Source organism: Athene cunicularia (genome assembly GCF_003259725.1).
Source record: "Athene cunicularia isolate RWA chromosome 3 unlocalized genomic scaffold, athCun1 chr3_part1, whole genome shotgun sequence".
Classification (NCBI taxonomy): Eukaryota; Metazoa; Chordata; class Aves; order Strigiformes; family Strigidae; genus Athene; species Athene cunicularia.
This window is the reverse complement of record NW_020799097.1, coordinates 112,107,785-112,118,648: the sequence shown is the minus strand read 5'-3', so window position 1 is coordinate 112,118,648 and position 10,864 is coordinate 112,107,785. Positions and strand designations below refer to the sequence as shown.

Sequence of the window (10,864 nt, the reverse complement as noted above, 5' to 3'; positions counted from 1 at the left end):
TGCTTGGGAGCACGTGCGAGGGGAATGAGCTGTTTCCGAGAGGCTTTGGGGACTCTGCTTCGCTTGCCTGCTGGTGCCGCTAATGACATGGAAGTGCTTCCTCTCCTGGTGGCATGTAGGATTTGGGAGCCAGAGCTTATGATCTTTTCAAAAATAATAGTAACTTTGAAACACTTAGGCTGGTTTTTTATTTGCTGCCTGGTTTGCTGTTGAGGACTTTAGCATCCTTGTGATGCTAGCAATTTTCTTTTCAAAAAAGAAAGAAAAGCTGATTTTCTTAGGAAGCCCTGCTCCAGCAGCTGGGGATTTTGGGAAAGCCAACAACATCCCAACAAACCTCATTCCTCAGAGGGTGGGGGGAATTTAAGGGATGCTTGTGTGAGCCCTTCTCATGAAGGTGGCTCTGGGAAGGTGGAGCAGAACGGGGCAGTGCAGAGGCAACCCAGGTTTTCAAAGCCATATAAGATCCATGCATGGCTCAGGGATGTCACATTTGAATTCACAGACTTAACCCACCCTCCTCCTTCCCCACTTCTGTACATATATTTTTTGTCTCGTAATTATAGGCTGCCGTATGTATAGGGGCATTTAAAACATGTGAAGCTGATTCTGCAAACCTTTTCCAGGGCAGGAAGGGTTTGCGGAATTCAAGGCCCATGTTATTGACAATGATGATTGAAAATAATCCTCTAAGTCAGTATCGGGGTCAGGCTTTCTGTGTAAATCTTTATTTAGGTGCCTGAGACATCTTCTTTTCAATGCCATAGGCTGTAACAGCTCCTTTATAAAGTAAATGCATAGCGACTCTTAAGTCGCTGGATTATAAGGCTGTCACCCATGCATACCGAGTCTGCTTAGTCTAAACCTTCCTGAAACTTTCATGAAAAAATGAATATAAATGTTCAACACATTCATGACCCACCAAACTGGGATGTTTAAAGTGTAGCTTTGCTTCAGGACACCACCACTGGGCATCCCAGGGCCCAGTCAGCACTGCAGGGCCCAGCCGTGTCTTCCAGCTGGTTTTGAGCCAAGGTGGACTGGTATCCAAGAGCAGCAATGACAGAAATTCAAAGTCAGCCTGGGCTTTAAAGTATTTTTAATTAAATAGATGTGAACAAATCCAGAAGCATGACTGGAGGTCCAGGCAGCAGCCTTAAAGCTGTCGTACTAGTCTAGAGCTCTGGGTTCTGAAGTTGAATCTAGAACAATATTTTTTTCTCTGGTTGAGCAGGACCATAAGCCTCAACTCCCAGGGCAATGGTTTTGGAGTTGCTTGACAGAGCAGGTCCCTTTTGTCAAGCAGAGGGGTCGGGGGGGCCCGTTCTGGGGTGGTGGAAGTGTTGCAGCAGCAGGAGCAGAGCCCCTCCGACCCACACCCCCCACACACACCCCCCCCCCGGGGCGAGCATGGCTGGGGCCCGTGGCCGTAGGGACATCCCCTCATCCCTGGCAATTACATGTGCTCCTGGTAACCCACACAGCAGGGTGGCACGGACGATGCCATCGGTGGGCTGGGCTGTGCCAGAGGGGTTGCGTGGCCATGGCAGGGGTTCTGGGGGTGTTGTGCATCACCCACACCATGGAGGAAGGGTTGTCAGCTCCTCATCCAGGCCCCGACATCAGGGGCATCCTCCAGCTCTCGTGAGCAGGGGATGCTGCCGACCTCTGCGGAAGAAAGCAGCTGTTAGAGTGAAATCTGCACCCCTTAAAATGCCACAGCGTGGCAGGGAAGGGTGTGGCCCTCCCGCAGTGCCCGCTCTGGGCCATGGGGACCAGCCCCCATCTCCCACCAGGTTTCCCCCCCGGTATGGGCAGAGCGGTTGTGGGTTTGGCACACACCGCACTGCACAGCTTTCAAAGAGCACTCGCAATCTCGTTATCAGCTGCAAACATTTAATGCGCCCAGGTAAATTAAGAGTGTGCTTAATTTCTTATCGTAGTTTTCACTTTTTATTTTTTATTGAGGAACTTTCTTTTGTGGGAATTTTTGTTTTGTGCTCTTTTGTTGTGTCAGTCTGCTGATAAAAGCATGTCGTGGATTGCATTGTGCTGTTAATTTTCCTTTTGGTATGCTTGCTACAATGACTTATTTTGTGTCTGATATATTAGTTATCCAATTTTTGTAAGCTGATTTTAAATATGTTACTACGCAAACTCTTTTTACAGCCTGTGCAGCTTTTGATTATGAATGAGTGCAGAGATACACGCAGGAGTATTATTTATATAAAATATATAAGCAGGAAGAATCTTCATAAATCACAAAATGCTATTATGCTTGGGGTTCATGACAGCCATATCTTTTTTTTTTTTTTTTTTTATGGAAAAGCAGAATACATTAAACACCCAGGCATTCGAAAGAGACATTTCTAAAACTGTACAATTGCTCTATTTATTCCATTCATTTAGTAGGTAGCATTTAATGTCTAAAGTCTGTTTTACACAAATAAATCTTGAAATTAAGATTTAAGTAAGAATTTATTGAAGGAAGCTACTGTATCTGCCTGTAGTAATATTATGGTTTATGACCTAAGGAATACGGTATTTAATCCTGGAGGGAGAGCTTTTGGAAAGCTGCTTTACATAAGGCTCCGCAGGCGACCTCATGCCTGTTTGGCAGTATCTGCATGTACAGGCACATATGGAGCCCCCCTGGCCGAGGGGCTCTGCCGAGCTTGGGCCTGCACCAGGATGCTGCAGGAAGGATGGGATTTTGCAGGAGGACTGGGATGCTGCAGGAGCATCACTGCCCTGCGCCAGCACCTCACTAGATCTGTTACAAAAACCCCTTGCTTGGGTTGCACTAATCAATAGCTGTGCCTAACAGTTTACTATGCCATTTAATTAAACAAATTTACCTTTTGAAGGAAAATCCATTGCAAGCAATTTAGATTCTGGTGTATTGCAACCTTTTTTGAGGTTACTAGTGCTTTTAACCACTGTCTAAAGTGCATACAGTGTTAATTAGCATATTTAGGATTAAGTAGATTTACCATGCGGTAATCATTCTCTAATTCAGTAAGAACTATCTCTGGTGAATAGTGGACATTAATGACAGTTGCAAGAGCTTAGATATTACATAATCACTAATTACATTCTGCACAATTAGCGGAGACTCCTCAATGTGAATCACTAATGGCTGATTTGTGTCAGCAGCCTGTTCTGGTTGTAAAGAAATATAAACAGTCTGCATAATTTTCTGATGGAATTAGCATAGGGAGGGAGGTTATTAATGAAGTTGGGAGGCCGGGAGGAGTGCTGATGGATGGGGTGAACCCGAAAATGGCGTCACCCTGCTGTACCCTGCCTTGATACACACCTGCCCTTCACCGTGAACGACACCAGCAATGCCACCTCTCACTTCCAGTCTCTTGGCTCCCTTCAGGCGGTTGGAGGATAAAACCAGCACCTCCTGGGCCTCAGCGGGCATCTGTGTGACGTTTGATTAAGCACTGAGTTAAGGGGTGCAGAGCCAGCTCCTGCACCCAAACCTTCGGTCTTTCGGAATCTTGGGCTCAGTGTGGTGGTGAACAGTTGGGAACGACGTGCAGCCTGCTGTGGCAAAAATAGAGAAAGACCATGAAAGCGCTGTTTGGTTTATTTTTCGGTTATTTTTGCCCACTACTTCATCTTTGGAAAACAGAAATGCAGTAGTTTCTTGCACTAATGCATTTAGCCATTCCATACTTTTAACCATTTTCTAAAACTATGAAAAAACAAAAAGACTGAATTTTGCATTTACCCCCATCTTGCATGCTAAAGCTGACTACATAGGGAGACGACCTTTCTTGTTAGTTGAACGTGACAAAGGTTTGGACAGAAGTGAGGTGGCAGGCAGACTTCACTGCTTTAAAGAAATAAATCTTCACTCAATTGATGTTTAGTGATGTTTGGATCAGGCCCACGGTTTCTTACAAGTGGAATTCAGCCTCCCCTGTTTGTTGTGTGATTAAAATGAGGAACTGTGGTATAAAGCCAGTGGAATTGCTTTGGACAAATCACAAACTGGAGACCAGCATTGGGCCCCTATACCTTTAGGTTTGAGGTATTTTAAATTAAGATTGCAAGCGGTTTTAAAAGGCATTGTCACAGCAAAAGCAATTTAACAAAAGGCAATGTATCTGACGACTACTCTCCTGCCTGCCAAGTGCTCTTCTCTGCGAGTGCATTGTAGGGATGGCAGATTACATCTTCTGAATATTTTTGTCTGTTGCTTGGTTCATTTTCATAATAATAACTTGCATCCTTCTATATCCTTTCATGTTGAAGGGTTGCAAACTATTATACAAACAGACCCACTCCTGAGATGCAGCCACCTCCAAGGGGAAAGACGGCAGCTTTTGTCAGCGGGCAGCAGTTTTGGGGAGCGGGAAGCAGCTGCCCCAGTGGGGATGCAGGGGGGATGTTGAGTGCAGTGGCCTCTGGATGGGGTGCCAAAGGGCTTATGGGGACACCCTGTCTGCAGTGAACCCCATCTTGTACCACCAGCATATATCTTTCAGCTACCGCTGTTGAAGCGTGTGGATCCGTGTCCTGCCCACATTTGGGAGGGAACCTGCAAAAGGGGCTTTGAGCTCACTGATGGGGCAGCACTCAAGTTTGAAAAAATCCCCCAATATATATTTTTTTTAAAATATTCAAAGCTGGGGCAGCACTGGGGTTTGAAAAAAAACCCCAAAACCAATATATATTTTAAAAAATGTATTCAAAGCACAAATAGCCCTTATTTTCCATGTCACACATGAACCATTCTGGATAGATGGAAAGAAAGGCTCTGAAGCAGTATCAAACAGGAGTGATGTGTGCTGAAGCATCCTCTGCGACTTCCCCTGTCAGCCAGAATGGGCTGTAGGCAGTCTCCCAATTTTCAACATAAGACTCAAAATATTTTTTGGCTGGCAGCAGAAAACCAGCTAGTTTCTTATTCAGATCCCTGCCTGTCATCACTAACATGCCTTACTGTTAACTAATAGTCATGTCCCAACAGCAGCACTTCAAAGCCCTGAAAACCTTTGCGAGGCTGCCAGGCTGCCTCTGCCTCAGCAAATAAGTTGCTCTGCTCAGTTTCATGCCACCAGGTAGGATTTTGAAAGGACTTACAACATTTTTTATGTTATTTCCCAATAGCTAGGATGGCAGAGCATTCATATTCGTGTCTGAAAATATTGGCCTTTAAGTACCTTGTCTAGAAACTCCATTTTTTATCTTTCCAGGGCCAGCAGCTGGGCTGACGTGAATTAAGGCCACCCCAGTGAGCAGCAGTGGAGGATGAGGCCAGCCAGCTTTCTGCTAAGTGTGCCTGGGAAGAGCAATTAAACGGTCAAAATGCAGCGTGGTAAGCATTGGTTTTAGTTCCGTATTCTTCAAAACCACACTTTCAGTGTCACTGATATTTTTTCCAGTGTTTTGACCCATCTAGTGACAGCCGAGCGCCATGCGTGCCCTCCCTGCTGCAGGGTTCAGAGCATCCCAGCTCCTCCAGGACCAGTGCTGGGGGGCTGCAGATTAACACAGACCCTGGCATGGGGCAGCATTTCCATAAGTGCTGTTTGTGAAGGCAGGTGCTATTCCTTACATTATCGCCAGAACATTTAAATCTTAATGACTGGCATTGTTGTCTCAAAGACAGTGTTTTTCCTGCTGAGAAACTGCATTAGACTGGAGAAACAGAGCTCATTTCCATTCACTCAGCAGTCTCTCTAGAAATGACATGCAGTGCTTGAAACTGTTTATTTCCAAATTCAGGCCTCCTCCGCATCAGTCATCAGCTTCAATTACCAGTTTTCCGGAGCCGAGCCATCAGGCAGTCTGACACGAGGGTCCAACCTAATTCCCACCTTCTCCAAAGTCAAGAGCATAATGTGCAGATGAAAAGGTGGAAAATAGCCTGGACTTCATTAGCATGCAGAGCCCGGCTGTTCATTTGCTTGCTGCGAATGGAAGTTCTGACACTCGGCGCCTTCTGCAATATGAGAAAAGTCCTCTTCAGAGTATATGATGTCCTTACCAGCCAGGAAAGGTCATCAAAAAGGCAGGCGCTGACCTTGCTCCCTGCTCTTCATGACTAGTTTATTGATTCCAGGAACACCTCATTACATGCCGGATCAACATATTATTGCCATGTTCAGCGGCTGAATTGTTTACAAGTGTCTTTATAACCAGCAAAAGCCTTCCGGATGATGCATGACTACACTCATTTGGATGTGACCTGTCAATTATATGTTATCCGATATGGTGCTGTGTGTCTTGATCCCTGACCGGGCCCGCTGCCCTGCATCAGCACGGGCCCATTTACTACTTCTTTCTAACCGCTCTTTGGGAAAGTGTCCATTAGCCTGTCAGTCTGTAAATATTTTATTTTTTTTACCTCTGCTGCAGGCAATGCGAGCGTTATTGCTCTGTCATTTGCTATGCATGAGGTTCATAATCAGTTGGGGGAAGAGGTTTATTTTTTATGGCGGCGTCTGATAACCCACCCGATTTGCAGTCAGTATGCATGGCGAGCGGTGCGACTCGTTACAGAGCCGCGTGCTGGCCCTGCAAGAGAGACCTGTCATATTTTATTCAGGCGCAAGCACTGCGAGGCTGGTGATTTATCTGCAGGAGGGAAGGCAGGAGCAAACCGCCCCCCTCCCCAGCCTCTCCCTTCCCTGCCTCTAAAGGTCCAATAACTTACCACCCAGCAAATGCATTTTCCTCTTCTACATATTTTTCTGTGGTTTGTATTCTCATTCAGTTAATATATTGCGATGTATTATTTATCCTCAGTCTACAGCCGTGTGACTTGGTGTAGTTTACACGTGCGTAGACACGACAATTTAAAAAATAAATCAGGGGGCACGACTACTATTTTAATCCCTCATTACAGACACTTCTATGGCTCAATAAAAAAAAAAAAAAAGAGTGGCACAGCAACTCGATTATCAAGTCTGTATAGAGAGGTTGCTCCAAAAAGTGGCACTGAGAAGGTGGCTTACACGCACCCATCAGCACAAACTCAATTTGCTTTTTACTGACTCTGCTGCTGGTTGCCAACAGCCTTTGGTGGCAATAGGGATGGGCGTGCAATGGCACACGATTCCAGCAGTACTGCTCGGAGGACTTGCTCCCCATGCAGTTGCTTCGCATTCAGTTGGGCACTGAAGAGGGAGTGCCTGTGTTTTCCTGCACCTCCAGCCCAGTCTCTCGTGGGGTAAAGGCTGGAGATGACTGCCCTTCTCCACTGGTGGAGATGATTTTTCCTGACATTTGATTTCCACATGTAACCAGAAGTGAACGTGAAGGGGCTCATGTGTGCGTGAAACAGGAGGGAGCATGGGTGCGGGAGGGACCTGTTGAACCGGGAGTGGGCAGAGGTCTGACACCTGGGATAAGGTCCAATACCTTAAACACAAATGAGATGCTTGAATTTGTCTTGGGGGGAAACGCCTGAGAGGGAACTCAAAGCTACGCAAAAGAGCCACTGAGTGTTTGCCTATCTGGGGATGCTCTCCTGAACCAGACCCCACAGTGACATTGCGTTGATTTTGGTTTTTTGAGCTGGTGCAGAATGATTGTGTGAGTGAGAGGCTGTCCCTATGGTATCTTAGCCCATGGTGTGTCCCTGCAGCATCTTATCCTGCCTTTACAGGGCCACAGCAGCTGAAGCTGTTCGGTAGCTTGTTTATTTTCTATCTACACCTCACAGCTGGTTTTTCTTAAAAGTATTTGCTATTTGAATTACTATGCTATGAGAGTTATGATGGAGTGTATTTGACCAGCAGAGCAAAGTTGGTAAGGAAGATGTGTGGGGGCTGCCAGCATGCTGGTGCCTCTCAGAGGGGTTGCTGGGGGGCAGTTGTGCTCCTGGAGACTGAGCATGACTGCCATCCTCTGGTTCCAGTTGCCCAGGGTGCATCACCTCGAGATGCTGAAGGAAACTCCTTGCAGAGGTGGTGCATCCATGCAGCCACAGATCTTGCTGATGTGCAGTGCCAGGATTTCCATGGATTTTGTGGCCTGGCTGGAATAACACAAAATTTATGCACATATAGTGCTGTCTGCTCAAAGCTCTGCAAACATTAAGTTGCCTAACACTGCTTGGCAAGTGTCAGTGTTGAAATCCTCTTGCTGTGGTTAAATTGTGGGACCAAAGGGGCTTAAGAGCTTCAAGGATGAACCAACAGTGACAAAGGTGAAGGATCTCCAGCATCCTTGTTCTCAAGAACCAGCACTGCATCTTCCTGATTTTAAAAACCACTGTCCCAGGCCCAAGCTGCCTTAAACACCTCCCTGTGCCATCACAAGTATGAGGAGCTGGGGGATGCCCCTTGCTGGGGTAACAGCTGGAGCTGCAGGGCTCCAGTTCCCTCCTTACAACATAGAGTGTTCAGGTTTGGGGGCTATAGAACAAGGATTTGAATTTCTTAAAGCGGCCCATTTAGCTTCCAAAATAAAATCTGGGTTTGCATGTGATTTTTTAATTAGAGCTGGGGCAAAACACAGTCTTAGGTCAGAAGTGCCTCAGGCTCTGGAGACAGCATTGATCTGAATTTGAATTTTTGCATGTTGGGAAGGAGAAAAAAAGCGCCCATTTACTAGAAGATCCCTGAGTCTGAGCAGCCCTGAAGCTGCAGGTGGTGAATATTCAAGGGACTGATTCACCACGGTGCATTTTGGGGTTTATGCTGATGCCATGCTGCTGAATCCAGTGCTGCAGCCAGGTAACACTGTGCCCCAGTGTGGGTTGTCAACAGCAAGAATTGAGCCCGCAATCACTGAATCTCAACGTGGGGTCTCCACAGCAGCGCTGGGATCTCCCTTCCCCAGCTGTGGTACCAGGTAACTCACTATTTGGCCTGTCCAGCACAGGCAGTGAGTATCACATTGAGTGGCATTATTTATGTTGGGATAAGCCTGCAGTGGTTTATCAAGCCCCAGCCATCCATCCAAATTTGGCACTTGATCCTTTCATTTCTGTTTATGTCACTATTTCTGGATTCCTGTTCATTGTGTAAATTTTTTTCTTTAAAAGTGAAAGAAAAATCAACTCTTTATGACAGCAGACGTGAAAGTTGCATGACTATTGAGAGGAGCATTAACCTTTCCTTTAGCCTGAAGAACTTCATAATCTTTTTAAAATCAATTTTTTATTAATTTTGGAGTGATGCTTAATGCCTGAAGGAAGTGAGAAGCAGTGGCATCACTGGGGGAACTCTTTGCAACTTCTCATCTGTGCAATTTAAGGTCACACCTAAACTGAGTGTGCCTGTGGGTGCTGCGGGAATCATGGCATTGCCTCATGCCCAGTGCCCTAACAGTGTCCTGTTGCACTTGCCCACTGGTGCACAATTCAGCGGGGTCTGAACTGATGAGTTTGCAGCCCTCCAAGTCCCACATTCAGCAGGTTTTTTTGCCGTTTCGAAACTCAGTGGTGCCTCCTGCTATGCTTAAGCTAGATTTGGCCTCTCCCTCCTACTGTGGTGTTGTTTTGGGGCACAGGTACTGCAGCTTGAGTAGTCAGAGAGGGCTTCCCTCGGGGCTCGGGGAGTGGAGGGAAGAATCTGAGCAATGTCAGGAGATGCCACAGCGCTACCTTTTGGTGGCCTTGCCAGGAGGCTCATTAGCGGAAAAATTAGGTGGCCTCTGGATTTATTAACAGCACCCAGTGTGCAAATTTAATTTTCCTTCTCACTGCACTCCAGCAGAGTAATTGGACACACAGCCCAGGGCAGGGACAAAGGACAAGGTCAGTTACTTGTCTAGCAAATATAATTATACATAGCTCTGAGGAGAGGTTTGGAAACTGCATTCCCAGGCTGTGTCCCGGAGCATCTCACCCAATGTGAAAATCCTGGAGAACAAGCTAGAAACATGCTCCCTGTGATCCACCCCAGGAGATGATCCCTATCGTCTGTGCACAGCTGAAAAACAAACTCACAAGGTGTACAAAGTGCAACTCTTCCCCGAGCAAATATATCTTGGATGAGCATGCATGGGCTTTGGGTGGTAATTACTCGGCTCTAATTGCCACAATGCTCTCACAGCACCATCTGGGAGCGCCATGCTCATTGCAGCCCCATTGCACATCTGGGTATTTAGACCTCTGTGCTGAGAAAAGTTGGCAACATTGAGAGATCAATGCTAGGTACTCTCATTACAGTGCAGGGATGCTCAGCCTGGCACTTCTTATCAAGTCTCCTCAAAACTTCAGTGTAGTTTTCAACAGCTTCAAGCACATTTGCTGTCCTGTCATCAGCAAAATTGGGGTTTTTTGAACATGGGTCAGTTTACACAACACTAGGCCTGCTGGTGACAGATGGGGTACACCATCTCAAGTGGGGAAAAGGATCTTTGCACAGGAGTTAGCAGGGCTCATTGAATGAACTTCAAACTAGATTTGAAGGGGAAAAGGGATAAAACCAGGCTCACCAGAGATAAGCCTGGGGGTGACATGACAATGCTTGAGTGTGCTACTGAGGTCCTTCAGTCGGCCATCTCAGTGGAGGTAGGGGATGGAGATCCATGCAGCATCAAAAACCACAAAGGTTATTGATGTGTCAGAAACCATGGAAGCACCTGAGAATGGTCACGTAGGAATTAAGGCCTTTCCCCCCCAAAATAACCCAACTGAAGTGCATCTACACGAATTCACACAGCATGGGCTACAAACAGGAGGAGCTGGAAGCAGAAAAACTATGACATAGTTGCCATCACAGAAACATGGTGGTATGACTCGTACCACAGGAGTGCTGCTATAAACTCTTCAGAAGGGATAGGCAAGGAAAGAGAGGTGGTGGGGTAGCCTTGTGTGTTAGAGAGCATTTTGACTGTCTGTTGCTTAATGATGTTGATGATAGGGTTGAGTATTTATGGGTAGGAATGG

The 10,864-nt window shown here is 46.4% G+C and overlaps 1 long non-coding RNA gene across 1 annotated transcript; it reads right to left on the bottom strand.

Moving 5' to 3' along the window:
* Window positions 1–1,401: 1,401 nt before the first annotated feature.
* LOC113478719 lies at window positions 1,402–10,856 on the bottom strand. The gene is made up of 3 exons (XR_003398123.1): window positions 10,411–10,856; window positions 3,320–3,552; window positions 1,402–1,668 (listed from the first exon to the last, which is right to left on the bottom strand). It is a non-coding gene; the product is annotated as an uncharacterized LOC113478719 (long non-coding RNA).
* Window positions 10,857–10,864: the final 8 nt, after the last annotated feature.